General features: G+C 47.9%; 1 protein-coding gene across 5 annotated transcripts in view; it reads right to left on the bottom strand.

Moving 5' to 3' along the window:
• st3gal5 (ST3 beta-galactoside alpha-2,3-sialyltransferase 5) overlaps window positions 1-13,292 on the bottom strand; it is a 219,366-nt gene that overhangs the window by 89,901 nt on the left and 116,173 nt on the right. Inside the window, exon 1 of one of the 5 annotated variants that reach the window (XM_078223754.1) lies at window positions 12,765-12,885. The exons of the other annotated variants lie outside the window; for them this stretch is intronic. The gene's annotated coding sequence lies outside the window, so the exon portion shown is untranslated. Of the gene's footprint in view, window positions 1-12,764; window positions 12,886-13,292 lie in introns of those variants that run through there. 5 annotated transcript variants of the gene reach the window in all.

Consider the following 13,292-nt stretch of genomic DNA (forward strand, 5'->3'; position numbering starts at 1 on the left):
ACAAGATTCTCTCTCTCAGTCCCAGTGGGCTCCTCTCTTATAAATAGATTCATTAAATGACTCAGTCAATAATCTATTTGCATCTTCTCTTTGTCCCTTATTTCCTCTTGGAGACTCAGTTGTATTTTCTGTATTCTGCTTAATTTTTTCTGTTGAAGAGAATAATGTGGTCAACTGTGTCAAAGGCAGCAGACAGGTCAAGAAGGAGAATAGTTTAGCTTTGCCAGTCACATAGGATGTAATTTGTGACTTCAGAAAGAGCAGGTCTGGTACTGCAGCAAGACGCAAACCTGATTGGAGGGATTCAAACATGGAGTTCCAGAAAATTGCACAGATTTAGGACCAATAATACATTCAAGGCTTTTGGCCTGGATAGGCAGATTGGAGGAGATGGATTACAAGGATGGGGGTGCCAAAGTTTGGGGTTTTTTTGGAGCAGATTTAAAGGGGAGGGATCGTACTTGAAGTGAGAGAACTGTTAACAATATCATCTAATGGGACAATTGGATGGCTTAGCAGAAATAGGGTTGAGGAAGTAAACGATGAGATTTCTGGGCAAAATGAACTTAACAGAAGACAGAGAAACACAGAGGTTCAGAGCAATGGAGGTTTGGCTTGGTGGGCTCAAAGAAGGGAGGTACAATCTTAATCGTAACAACAGTAAAATCTATGAGCTGCTTGCGCCTGTTTTCGGAATTGAGGGTGGAAAACTAAAGTTGGGGGTGTGGATGTTGGTTCAGCAAATTACTAGTTGTAGAAATGCTATGGCCAAGTACTTGACAATTGGGAAGTTGAAAATGTAGCTACAAGTAAATTGTAATAATATTTTCCAGGACATACACAACATTCTGATTGAGATACTGATCGATAGAAGAAAAGAAATGCTCAGAGATGGCAGCATCAAGTAGTACTATGGGATAGCATTCCATCTCACGTGAGTCAGAAGGCTGTGGGTTCCATTCCCACTTCATATAATTCAGGTTGATGCTCCACGTTTTAATCATAAATTAATAATAAAAGCACCATTGAAGGCACTGACTTTTGCCAGGCCCCATTGTCTCTCTCAGGCAGGTGGTTTCTTTTGAAGAGTAGGGGAATTTCTAATAAATCCTTCCCTCCAAACCACCCCCATTCAGTTTCCTGGTCAATACTGTTTTGAGATACAGTGAAAAGTATTGTTTCCTGCACGCTGTACAGACAAAACACTGTTCATAGAGTACATAGGGGAGAAGGAAAGGAGAGGGTGCAGAATGTAATGTTGCAACTACCAATAAGGTGAAGAGAAAGATCAGCTTAACATATGATAGTGTCTCTGGAGCTGAGCCTGGCCCAGTAGTGCAAAGGGGTAAGGAAAGGAGGGTAGTGCTAATTGGGGACTCTACGGTGAGAGGGTCAGATAGGCGTTTTTGCGGACACAGACGGGACTCTCGGATGGTGGTTTGCCTCCCTGGTGCAGGGGTCCGGGATGTCTCTGGTCGAGTCCCAGAAATCCTGAAGGGGGAGGGAGAGGAGCCCAAGGTCGTGATGCATATAGGTACTGCTGACATAGGTAGGAAGAGGGAAGGGGTCATGAAAAGAGAATATAGGGAGTTGGGTAGACAGCTGAGAAAGAGGAATGCAAAGGTAGTAATCTCGGGATTGCTGCCTGTGCCGCGGGAGAGTGAGAACAGGAATCGGTGGAGAATTAATGCGTGGCTGAGGGACTGGAGCAAGGGACAAGGATTTGGGTACTTGGATCATTGGGACCTCTTTAGGGGCAGGTGTGACCTGTTTAAAAAAGACGGGTGGCACTTGAATCCCAGGGGGACCAATATCCTGGCGGGAAGGTTGGCTAAGGCTACTGGTGAGACTTTAAACTAGAAAGGTTGGGGGGAGGGAATCGAAATGAGGGGACTGAGAGCGAGGAGGTTAGCTCGCAAATAGATAAGGAATGTAGACAGGGTAAGAGGGAGGTTAGACGAGTGAGGGAGAAGGGAAGTGCTCAGGCTGAAGGTCTGAGATGTGTCTATTTTAATGCCAGGAGTGTAGTGAATAAAGTGGATGAGCTTGGAGCATGGATTGCTGCTTCGAATTGTGATGTGGTGGCCATTACGGAGACTTGGATGTCTCAGGGACAGGACTGGGTGCTTCAGGTGCCGGGTTTTAGATGTTTCAGGAAGGACAGGGAGGGAGGCAAGAGAGGGGGGGGGGGGAGTGGCACTGTTGATCAGGGATAGTGTCACGGCTGTAGAGAAGGTGGACGCCGTGGAGGGACTGACTACGGAATCTCTGTGGGTGGAGGTTAGGAACAGGAAGGGGTCGGTAACTTTGCTGGGTGTTTTCTATAGGCCGCCCAATAGTAACAGAGATGTTGAGGAGCAGATGGGGAAACAGATCCTGGAGAGATGTAGGAATAACAGAGTTGTCGTGATGGGAGATTTTAATTTCCCAAACATAGATTGGAATATCCCTAGGGCTAGGGGTTTGGATGGAGAGGAGTTTGTTAGGTGTGTCCAGGAGAGTTTCCTGACACAGTATGTGGATAAGCCTACTAGAGGAGAGGCTGTTCTTGATCTGGTGCTGGCTAATGAACCTGGACAGGTGGAGGATCTTTCGGTGGGTGAGCATCTTGGGGATAGCGATCATAATTCTATCTCCTTCACGATAGCATTGGAAAGAGATAGGGTCAGGCAGGCTAGGAAAGTGTTTCTCTGGAGTAAAGGGAAATACAGTGTCATCAGGGAGGAAATTAGACGGGTAAATTGGAAGGAGGCATTCTTGGGGAAAAGTACCGAAGGAAAGTGGAGGATTTTCAAGGAATGTTTGTCTGGAGCTCTGCATGACAACGTTCCGATGAGACAGGGGGGTGTTGGTAGGGTACGGGAACCGTGGTGCACGAAGGTTGTGATGAACCTGGTGAATAAGAAAAGAGAGGCGTACAGAAGGTTCAGAGAGCTAGGAGGTGATAAGGATTTAGAGGAGTATACGCGATGTAGGAAGGAGCTTAAGAAGGAAATTAGGAGAGCGAGAAGGGGTCATGAGAAGACCTTGGCGGGTAAGATTAAGGAGAATCCCAAGGCTTTCTACAAATATGTCAAGAGTAAAAGGATGAGATGTGAAGGCATAGGACCCTTAAAAGGTGAAGGGGGAAAAGTTTGTGCGGAACCGTTAGAAATGGCGGAGCTGCTTAATGAATACTTTACCTCGGTATTCACGGTGGAAAGGGGTCTGGGTGGTTGTACTGCTGGATTGCGGAGGACAGAAAGGATCGAGCATGTGGACATAAAGAAAGAGGATGTGTTGGAACTATTGAATGGCATCAAGGTTGGTAAGTCGCCGGGACCGGATGGGATGTACCCCAGGTTACTGTGGGAGGCGAGGGAGGAGATTGCGGAGCCTTTGGCGATGATCTTTGCATCGTCGATGGAGACGGGGGAGGTTCCGGAGGATTGGAGGATTGCGGATGTGGTCCCTATATTCAAGAAAGGGAACAGGGACAGCCCGGGAAATTACCGACCGGTGAGTCTAACCTCAGTGGTTGGTAAGTTGATGGAGAGGATCCTGAGAGACAGGATTTATGATCATCTAGAGAAGTTTAGTATGATTAAAAGTAGTCAGCACGGCTTTGTCAGGGGCAGGTCGTGCCTTACGAGCCTGGTTGAGTTCTTTGAAAATGTGACCAAGCACATTGACGAAGGAAGAGCGGTGGATGTGGTCTATATGGACTTCAGCAAAGCGTTCGATAAGGTCCCCCATGCAAGACTTCTTGAGAAAGTGAGAGGGCATGGGATCCAAGGGGCTGTTGCCTTGTGGATCCAGAACTGGCTTGCCTGCAGAAGGCAGAGAGTGGCTCTGGAGGGGTCTTTCTCTGCATGGAGGTCAGTGACCAGTGGAGTGCCCCAGGGATCTGTTCTGGGACCCTTGCTGTTTGTCATTTTCATAAATGACCTGGATGAGGAAGTGGAGGGATGGGTTGGTAAGTTTGCTGACGACACCAAGGTAGGTGGTGTTGTGGATAGTTTGGAGGGATGTCAGAAGTTGCAGCGAGACATAGATAGAATGCAAGACTGGGCGGAGAAGTGGCAGATGGACTTCAACCCGGATAAGTGTGTAGTGATCCATTTTGGCAGATCCAATGGGATGGAGCAGCAGTATAAAATGAAGGGTACCATTCTTAGCAGTGTAGAGGATCAGAAGGACCTTGGGGTCCGGGTCCATAGGACTCTTAAATCGGCCTCGCAGGTGGAGGATGCGGTCAAGAAGGCGTATGGCGTACTAGCCTTCATTAATCGAGGGATTGAGTTTAGGAGTCGGGAGATAATGCTGCAGCTTTATAGGACCCTGGTTAGACCCCACTTGGAGTACTGCGCGCAGTTCTGGTCACCTCATTACAGGAAAGATGTTGAAGCCATTGAAAGGGTGCAGAGGAGATTTACAAGGATGTTGCCTGGATTGGGGGGCATGCCTTATGAGGATAGGTTGAGGGAGCTTGGTCTCTTCTCCCTGGAGAGACGAAGGATGAGAGGTGACCTGATAGAGGTTTACAAGATGTTGAGGGGTCTGGATAGGGTGGACTCTCAGAGGCTATTTCCAAGGGCTGAAATGGTTGCTACGAGAGGACACAGGTTTAAGGTGCTGGGGGGTAGGTACAGGGGGGATGTCAGGGGTAAGTTTTTCACTCAGAGGGTGGTGGGTGAGTGGAATCGGCTGACGTCGGTGGTGGTGGAGGCAAACTCGTTGGGGTCTTTTAAGAGACTTCTGGATGAGTACATGGGATTTAATGGGATTGAGGGCTATAGATAGGCCTAGAGGTGGGGATGTGATCGGCGCAACTTGTGGGCCGAAGGGCCTGTTTGTGCTGTGGCTTTCTATGTTCTATGTTCTATGATAGGACCATTCAAAAGTCTGATGGCTGATGCATTCAAACTTCCTAAAGTCAGAAATAAAAGGCACAATATAAAATGTAAATCTTTAACAACTTTACGGAGCTGTTCTGCAATCCTGGACTAAAGGCAAAGTCCAGCAGATAAAAAAGTGGCGCATTTAAACAGCAGTAATTTGTCAGTTAATAGACATTCCCGATTCTTCACATTTAAACATCACAGATAACAATACAGGTATTGTTAAAAAGCGTTAAAGCACCTCTGGAGTATTTTAGTGCTACTTACAGTTTAGGCCTGGCAGCAAGTCTTTTATTGACAGCATTCAATGTGCTGTGTTGATATTATTAGAGAGACTTTGAGAAAATAAATTACAAGTGCATTTTACTGTCAGGTGGAGAGTGACGAGTTTTTTTTGGAATAGTATAAAACTCCCACGCCACACCTTCTCATCCATTTGATATTTGCGGTCATCTTGCAAAAAGTGCAAATGATAATTTGAGAAGGATGAGCAAATTACATCATAATCATAGAAACCCTACAGTGCAGAAAGAGGCCATCTGGCCCATCGAGTCTGCACCATCGAGTCTGCACCGACCACAATCCCACCCAGGCCCTACCCCCTTATCCCTACACATTTTCCCGCTAATCCCTCTAACCTACGCATCTCAGGACACTAAGGGGCAATTTTAGCATGGCCAATCAACCTAACCCGCACATCTTTGGACTGTGGGAGGAAACTGGAGCACCCGGAGGAAACACGCAGACACGAGGAGGATGTGCAAACTCCACACAGACAGTGACCCAAGCCAGGAATCAAACCCAGGTCCCTGGCGCTGTGAAGCAGCAGTGCTAACCACTGTGCTACCGTGCTGCCCCATATTGATGATGGCAAGTTGAAAAATATCCATTCTGGTGGTTACATAAATTAAATGCTTTTTCAACGAACTCCGTACACAGGACAATGTTTATCCATGAATAAGTCAAATCAGAATTAATCCTAGCTGTATTTTCTGTAAAGTTGAATTCTGACTATATAGATATGCAATTTTCTTAGGATGCCAAAGTCACAAAAATGTACTCTCTGTAAATAATTTGATATCTTATGGACTGTTTTTGCACATTTAACTTTTGAAAAAGGGATATTTTACTGAAACAAAAGGCCTGACTTAAAATGGCTGCCACTTGTATCTGTGTGGCAACATTCCATTTCATTGAGATGTAGGGTGTATCGAAGTCCCAGAGAAAAGGACTTCCTGGAGATGTGGAAAATTTCTTATCTAATCTAAATGAATGAATGAATGAACCAGTCAGGAGTTAGTTACTGGAACAGTAAAAAATAATCACCTTGGCTATCAATGTCTAAGATAGAGGTTAGCACACATGAGCTGATCAACTACCTTTTAAGATATATGATGCACTATCAAGCAAAGACTAATTTGTATGCAAGAACAAATAGGCTTTCATTAGCAAAAGAATTGTGAGCACACCCATGCCGTTGAACTGTGCCAGAGACTGAGGCAGGGGGTGGGGAGCAGTCACCTTTACACCTGGACGGGGGGGGGGGGGGGGGGGGGGGGTCGTCCCAGGCAGGACCGGCAGGGGCATGTCCAGGCATGTCTCACACACACAGGTAATACGCTAACAGTGGTTTACCACATTCACCCCCTGCTTTCAAAAAAAGAGTCCGGTGGGGGAGAGGTGGGTGGAACGATATTTACAGAATTACAAATTTAGTCTCTCTGGGGGCTTGATCTGCCGCTGCGACCGCCGTGGTGCCGGTGGTGGTGTCGGTTCCGGTGGCCACGGTGTTGGTTCAGGCGCCAGGCCATAGTCGCTCGAGTCGTCTGTAGTCTGGAGGATAGCGAAGAGCATTGTCGGGCAATACAGCAGGATATAGATAGGCTGGAAAATTGGGCAGAGAGGTGGCAGATGGAGTTTAATCCAGATAAATGCGAAGTGATGCATTTTGGAAGAAATAATGAAGGGAGGAGTTATACAATAAATGGCAGAGTCATCAGGAGTATAGAAACACAGAGGGACCTAGGTGTGCAAGTCCACAAATCCTTGAAGGTGGCAACACAGGTGGAGAAGGTGGTGAAGAAGGCATATGGTATGCTTGCCTTTATAGGACGGGGTATAGAGTATAAAAGCTGGAGTCTGATGATGCAGCTGTATAGAACGTTGGTTCGGCCGCATTTGGAGTACTGCGTCCAGTTCTGGTCGCCGCACTACCAGAAGGACGTGGAGGCGCTAGAGAGAGTGCAGAGAAGGTTTACCAGGATGTTGCCTGGTATGGAGGGTCTTAGCTATGAGGAGAGATTGGGTAGACTGGGGTTGTTCTCCTTGGAAAGACGGAGAATGAGGGGAGATCTAATAGAGGTGTACAAGATTATGAAGGGTATAGATAGGGTGAACAGTGGGAAGCTTTTTCCCAGGTCGGAGGTGACGATCACGAGAGGTCACGGGCTCAAGGTGAGAGGGGCGAAGTATAACTCAGATATCAGAGGGACGTTTTTTACACAGAGGGTGGTGGGGGCCTGGAATGCGCTGCCAAGTAGGGTGGTGGAGGCAGGCACGCTGACATCGTTTAAGACTTACCTGGATAGTCACATGAGCAGCCTGGGAATGGAGGGATACAAACGATTGGTCTAGTTGGACCAAGGAGCGGCACAGGCTTGGAGGGCCGAAGGGCCTGTTTCCTGTGCTGTACTGTTCTTTGTTCTTTGTCCCTTCCGATTGTCGGGTGTGTGGTGGCGGCTCCTGGGGCTCAGATGTGCTGTATACGGGGGTTGGGGGTGTAGGGTTGTGGGTCATCGTGGTCCCTGGGGCACCTGCGGGTGTCAGGTCTCGAATAGAGAGTGTCCTCCCACCCATCGGGGTACGCCACATAGGCGTATTGGGGGTTGGCGTGGGGGAGTTGGACCCTTTCGACCAGGAGGTCCGACTTATAGGTCCTCACGTGCTTCTGGAGCAGGACAGGGCCACGATGGTAGTGAGGTCCCCTAGGACGACTTACTGGGGAAAACAAACATTCTTTCATGAGGGGTGAAGTAGGCCATTTTCCAAAAGCCATATTTTTATTATCAATATTCACCTCATTAAACATATTCATTTATTGGACTGATTGGCACCATTCATAACGTGCCCACAATGCAGAGGGGAACACCCGAATGGACATTCGTTTAAATCCCCCTCTGCACAGCTGAGAGACCTTTAATTTCAAAGCCGACAAAAGATCCTTATTCTGCCCAGCAACAGCACGAAGCTGCATTTTAAACCTGCCTTTGGCTAGAAGATCGGGATATCTGCGAGTCAAGACCTGGAGTGGGTTATATGGCATAACCGGACTGTCAATAAAATATTACGGGAATAAAATGGCCAAGGCAGGCAAAGAAATTTAATAAACTAGGATAAAAAGAATAAAAGATTAGATTAAATCCCCCGACACACAGCAGGACAAAATGACGTTAACACCTAATCTCGCAAGCATAGAATACAGACACAAAACAGTAGAGGTCGATTTAGATAAGGGGACACATCGAGAGGATAATGGGAAACACATTAAAACACCAGGGCAAGAACAGGCAGTCCCATTAACACGGACACACACCATACAGATGCAAATTGACAAGTCTCTCAGGGAACTTCCTGACCAGACGGGCCACTTTATAAGTATTGTAAAAATGTATGAGCAAATGTTCCCGCTCGAATTTGGATTCCTTTAAATATCCAGAGCAAATGTATAACTATTGAGATCAACGGGGCCAAGCACTGTTTCTAAGCTGGCTACAGGGGTCTCCCTGGGTACCCAGTAATTGTACAATAAAGAAAAACGCTTTGAACCTTGCCTTGCGACTCGGCTTCCTGGAATGCACTGGTACAGGGATTTTTCCCTACAACAAATGGCGTAGTCGGCTCAGGATTTGATAGAACATAGAACATAGAAAGCCACAGCACAAACAGGCCCTTCGGCCCACAAGTTGCGCCGATCACATCCCCACCTCTAGGCCTATCTATAGCCCTCAATCTCATTAAATCCCATGTACTCATCCAGAAGTCTCTTAAAAGACCCCAACGAGTTTGCCTCCACCACCACCGACGTCAGCCGATTCCACTCACCCACCACCCTCTGAGTGAAAAACTTACCCCTGACATCTCCTCTGTACCTACCCCCCAGCACCTTAAACCTGTGTCCTCTCGTAGCAACCATTTCAGCCCTTGGAAATAGCCTCTGAGAGTCTACCCTATCCAGACCTCTCAACATCTTGTAAACCTCTATCAGGTCACCTCTCATCCTTCGTCTCTCCAGGGAGAAGAGACCAAGCTCCCTCAACCTATCCTCATAAGGCATGCCCCCCAATCCAGGCAACATCCTTGTAAATCTCCTCTGCACCCTTTCAATGGCTTCAACATCTTTCCTGTAATGAGGTGACCAGAACTGCGCGCAGTACTCCAAGTGGGGTCTAACCAGGGTCCTATAAAGCTGCAGCATTATCTCCCGACTCCTAAACTCAATCCCTCGATTAATGAAGGCCAGTACGCCGTACGCCTTCTTGACCGCATCCTCCACCTGCGAGGCCGATTTAAGAGTCCTATGGACCCGGACCCCAAGGTCCTTCTGATCCTCTACACTGCTAAGAATGGTACCCTTCATATTATACTGCTGCTTCATCCCATTGGATCTGCCAAAATGGATCACCACACACTTATCCGGGTTGAAGTCCATCTGCCACTTCTCCGCCCAGTCTTGCATTCTATCTATGTCTCGCCTCAACTTCTGACATCCCTCCAAACTAACCACAACACCACCTACCTTGGTGTCGTCAGCAAACTTACCAACCCATCCCTCCACTTCCTCATCCAGGTCATTTATGAAAATGACAAACAGCAAGGGTCCCAGAACAGATCCCTGGGGCACTCCACTGGTCACTGACCTCCATGCAGAGAAAGACCCCTCCACAGCCACTCTCTGCCTTCTGCAGGCAAGCCAGTTCTGGATCCACAAGGCAACAGCCCCTTGGATCCCATGCCCTCTCACTTTCTCAAGAAGTCTTGCATGGGGGACCTTATCGAACGCCTTGCTGAAGTCCATATAGACCACATCCACCGCTCTTCCTTCGTCAATGTGTTTGGTCACATTTTCAAAGAACTCAACCAGGCTCGTAAGGCACGACCTGCCCTTGACAAAGCCGTGCTGACTACTTTTGATCATACTAAACTTCTCTAGATGATCATAAATCCTGTCTCTCAGGATCCTCTCCATCAACTTACCAACCACTGATGTTAGACTCACCGGTCGGTAATTTCCCGGGCTGTCCCTGTTCCCTTTCTTGAATATAGGGACCACATCTGCAATCCTCCAATCCTCCGGAACCTCTCCCGTCTCCATTGACGATGCAAAGATCATCGCCAAAGGCTCCGCAATCTCCTCCCTCGCCTCCCACAGTAACCTGGGGTACATCCCATCCGGTCCCGGCGACTTACCAACCTTGATGCCATTCAATAGTTCCAACACATCCTCTTTCTTTATGTCCACATGCTCGATCCTTTCTGTCCACCGCAAACCAGCAGTACAACCACCCAGATCCCTTTCCACCGTGAATACCGAGGTAAAGTATTCATTAAGCACCTCCGCCATTTCTAACGGTTCCGCACAAACTTTTCCCCCTTCACCTTTTAAGGGTCCTATGCCTTCACATCTCATCCTTTTACTCTTGACATATTTGTAGAAAGCCTTGGGATTCTCCTTAATCTTACCCGCCAAGGCCTTCTCATGACCCCTTCTCGCTCTCCTAATTTCCTTCTTAAGCTCCTTCCTACATCCCGTATACTCCTCTAAATCTTTAACACCTCCTAGCTCTCTGAACCTTCTGTACGCCTCTCTTTTCTTATTCACCAGGTTCATCACAACCTTCGTGCACCACGGTTCCCGTACCCTACCAACACCCCCCTGTCTCATCGGAACGTTGTCATGCAGAGCTCCAGACAAACATTCCTTGAAAATCCTCCACTTTCCTTCGGTACTTTTCCCCAAGAATGCCTCCTTCCAATTTACCCGTCTAATTTCCTCCCTGATGACACTGTATTTCCCTTTACTCCAGAGAAACACTTGCCTAGCCTGCCTGATCCTATCTCTTTCCAATGCTATCGTGAAGGAGATAGAATTATGATCGCTATCCCCAAGATGCTCACCCACCGAGAGATCCTCCACCTGTCCAGGTTCATTAGCCAGCACCAGATCAAGTACAGCTTCTCCTCTAGTAGGCTTATCCACATACTGTGTCAGGAAACTCTCCTGGACACACCTAACAAACTCCTCTCCATCCAAACCCCTAGCCCTAGGGATATTCCAATCTATGTTTGGGAAATTAAAATCTCCCATCACGACAACTCTGTTATTCCTACATCTCTCCAGGATCTGTTTCCCCATCTGCTCCTCAACATCTCTGTTACTATTGGGCGGCCTATAGAAAACACCCAGCAACGTTACCGACCCCTTCCTGTTCCTAACCTCCACCCACAGAGACTCCGTAGTCAATCCCTCCACGGCGTCCACCTTCTCTACAGCCGTGACACTATCCCTGATCAACAGTGCCACTCCCCCCCCCTCTCTTGCCTCCCTCCCTGTCCTTCCTGAAACATCTAAAACCCGGCACCTGAAGCACCCAGTCCTGTCCCTGAGACATCCAAGTCTCCGTAATGGCCACCACATCACAATTCGAAGCAGCAATCCACGCTCTAAGCTCATCCACTTTATTCACTACACTCCTGGCATTAAAATAGACACATCTCAGACCTTCAGCCTGAGCACTTCCCTTCTCCATCACTCGTCTAACCTCCCTCTTACCCTGTCTACATTCCTTATCTATTTGCGAGCTAACCTCCTCGCTCACAGTCCCCTCATTTCGATTCCCTCCCCCCAACCTTTCTAGTTTAAAGTCTCTCCAGTAGCCTTAGCCAACCTTCCCGCCAGGATATTGGTCCCCCTGGGATTCAAGTGCCACCCGTCTTTTTTAAACAGGTCACACCTGCCCCTAAAGAGGTCCCAATGATCCAAGTACCCAAATCCTTGTCCCTTGCTCCAGTCCCTCAGCCACGCATTCATTCTCCACTGATTCCTGTTCTCACTCTCCCGCGGCACAGGCAGCAATCCCGAGATTACTACCTTTGCATTCCTCTTTCTCAGCTGTCTACCTAACTCCCTATATTCTCTTTTCATGACCCCTTCCCTCTTCCTACCTATGTCAGCAGTACCTATATGCATCACGACCTTCGGCTCCTCTCCCTCCCCCTTCAGGATTTCTGGGACTCGACCAGAGACATCCCGGACCCCTGCACCAGGGAGGCAAACCACCATCCGAGAGTCCCGTCTGTGTCCGCAAAAACGCCTATCTGACCCCCTCACCGTAGAGTCCCCAATTAGCACTACCCTCCTTTCCTTACCCTTTTGCACTACTGGGCCAGGCTCAGCTCCAGAGACACTGCCACCGCTGCTTCCCCCAGGTGGGCTGTCCACCCCAGTAGTACTCAGACAGGAATACTTATTATTAAGGGGCACATCCACCGGGGTGCTCACCATCAACCGAGCTTTCTCCTTCTTCACTGTTACCCAGTTACCCTCCTCCCGTGGTCCCGGTGTGACCACCTGCCGATAGCTCCTGTCAATGACCTCCTCACTATCCCTAACCCGGCGAAGGTCCTCGAGCTGCAATTCCAGTTCCCTAACATGGTCCCTTAGGAACCGCAGCTCAACACACCCAGCACAGATATGGTCGTCCGGGAGGCTAGGAGCCTCCAGGACCTCCCACATCCTACATCGGGAACAACATACTGGCCTCACACTCATAATTGCCCCTTTAAACACACAGGGAAAAAAAAAGTGAATGAAAATTTTAAACTTACCTTTCCTCCTCCTGTTTTCTCCAAAGCCCTGCTCTCACTGGGTCTTTTTTTTTAGGTTAGAGGATATCTGACTTCTGACTGGTGGCCACGGTCTGGAAGCCGAGATCAAATTTAAACGAATCTGATAAAAATCCAGAGCAGTCAAGGGCGAGTACAAGTCTCCGTTCAAAGTGAGGTACCTTTAAGGGTTAGGGTTTGTCTGTTTTAAATATTGTTGTCTTGTAGAACTGTATAATCTTGCCTAAGTCTTTTTAATTGAAACAGAATTCTGCACTAAAGAGGTATAGGTCAGAACGACCGCGTGGAAGAAGGTAAGTAACTTTAATAGAAATAGAGGACCAGAGGTAAAGATAACAGGTTTTGGGCTATTTGATAATGGGAATAAGGAATTAAGACTAATATAACGATAAGAACCGCATGCAGAACTAATTGGTGTAACTAACCCAGGATTGTAAACGAAACCGCTGTCTGTGCCAAGGCAATAGGACAAGGGAGTGCTTGACTCAAGGTGCCCTACCCTAAACTGGA

The sequence above is a fragment of the Mustelus asterias genome, chromosome 1, assembly GCF_964213995.1.
Source record: "Mustelus asterias chromosome 1, sMusAst1.hap1.1, whole genome shotgun sequence".
NCBI classification, from domain to species: domain Eukaryota; kingdom Metazoa; phylum Chordata; class Chondrichthyes; order Carcharhiniformes; family Triakidae; genus Mustelus; species Mustelus asterias.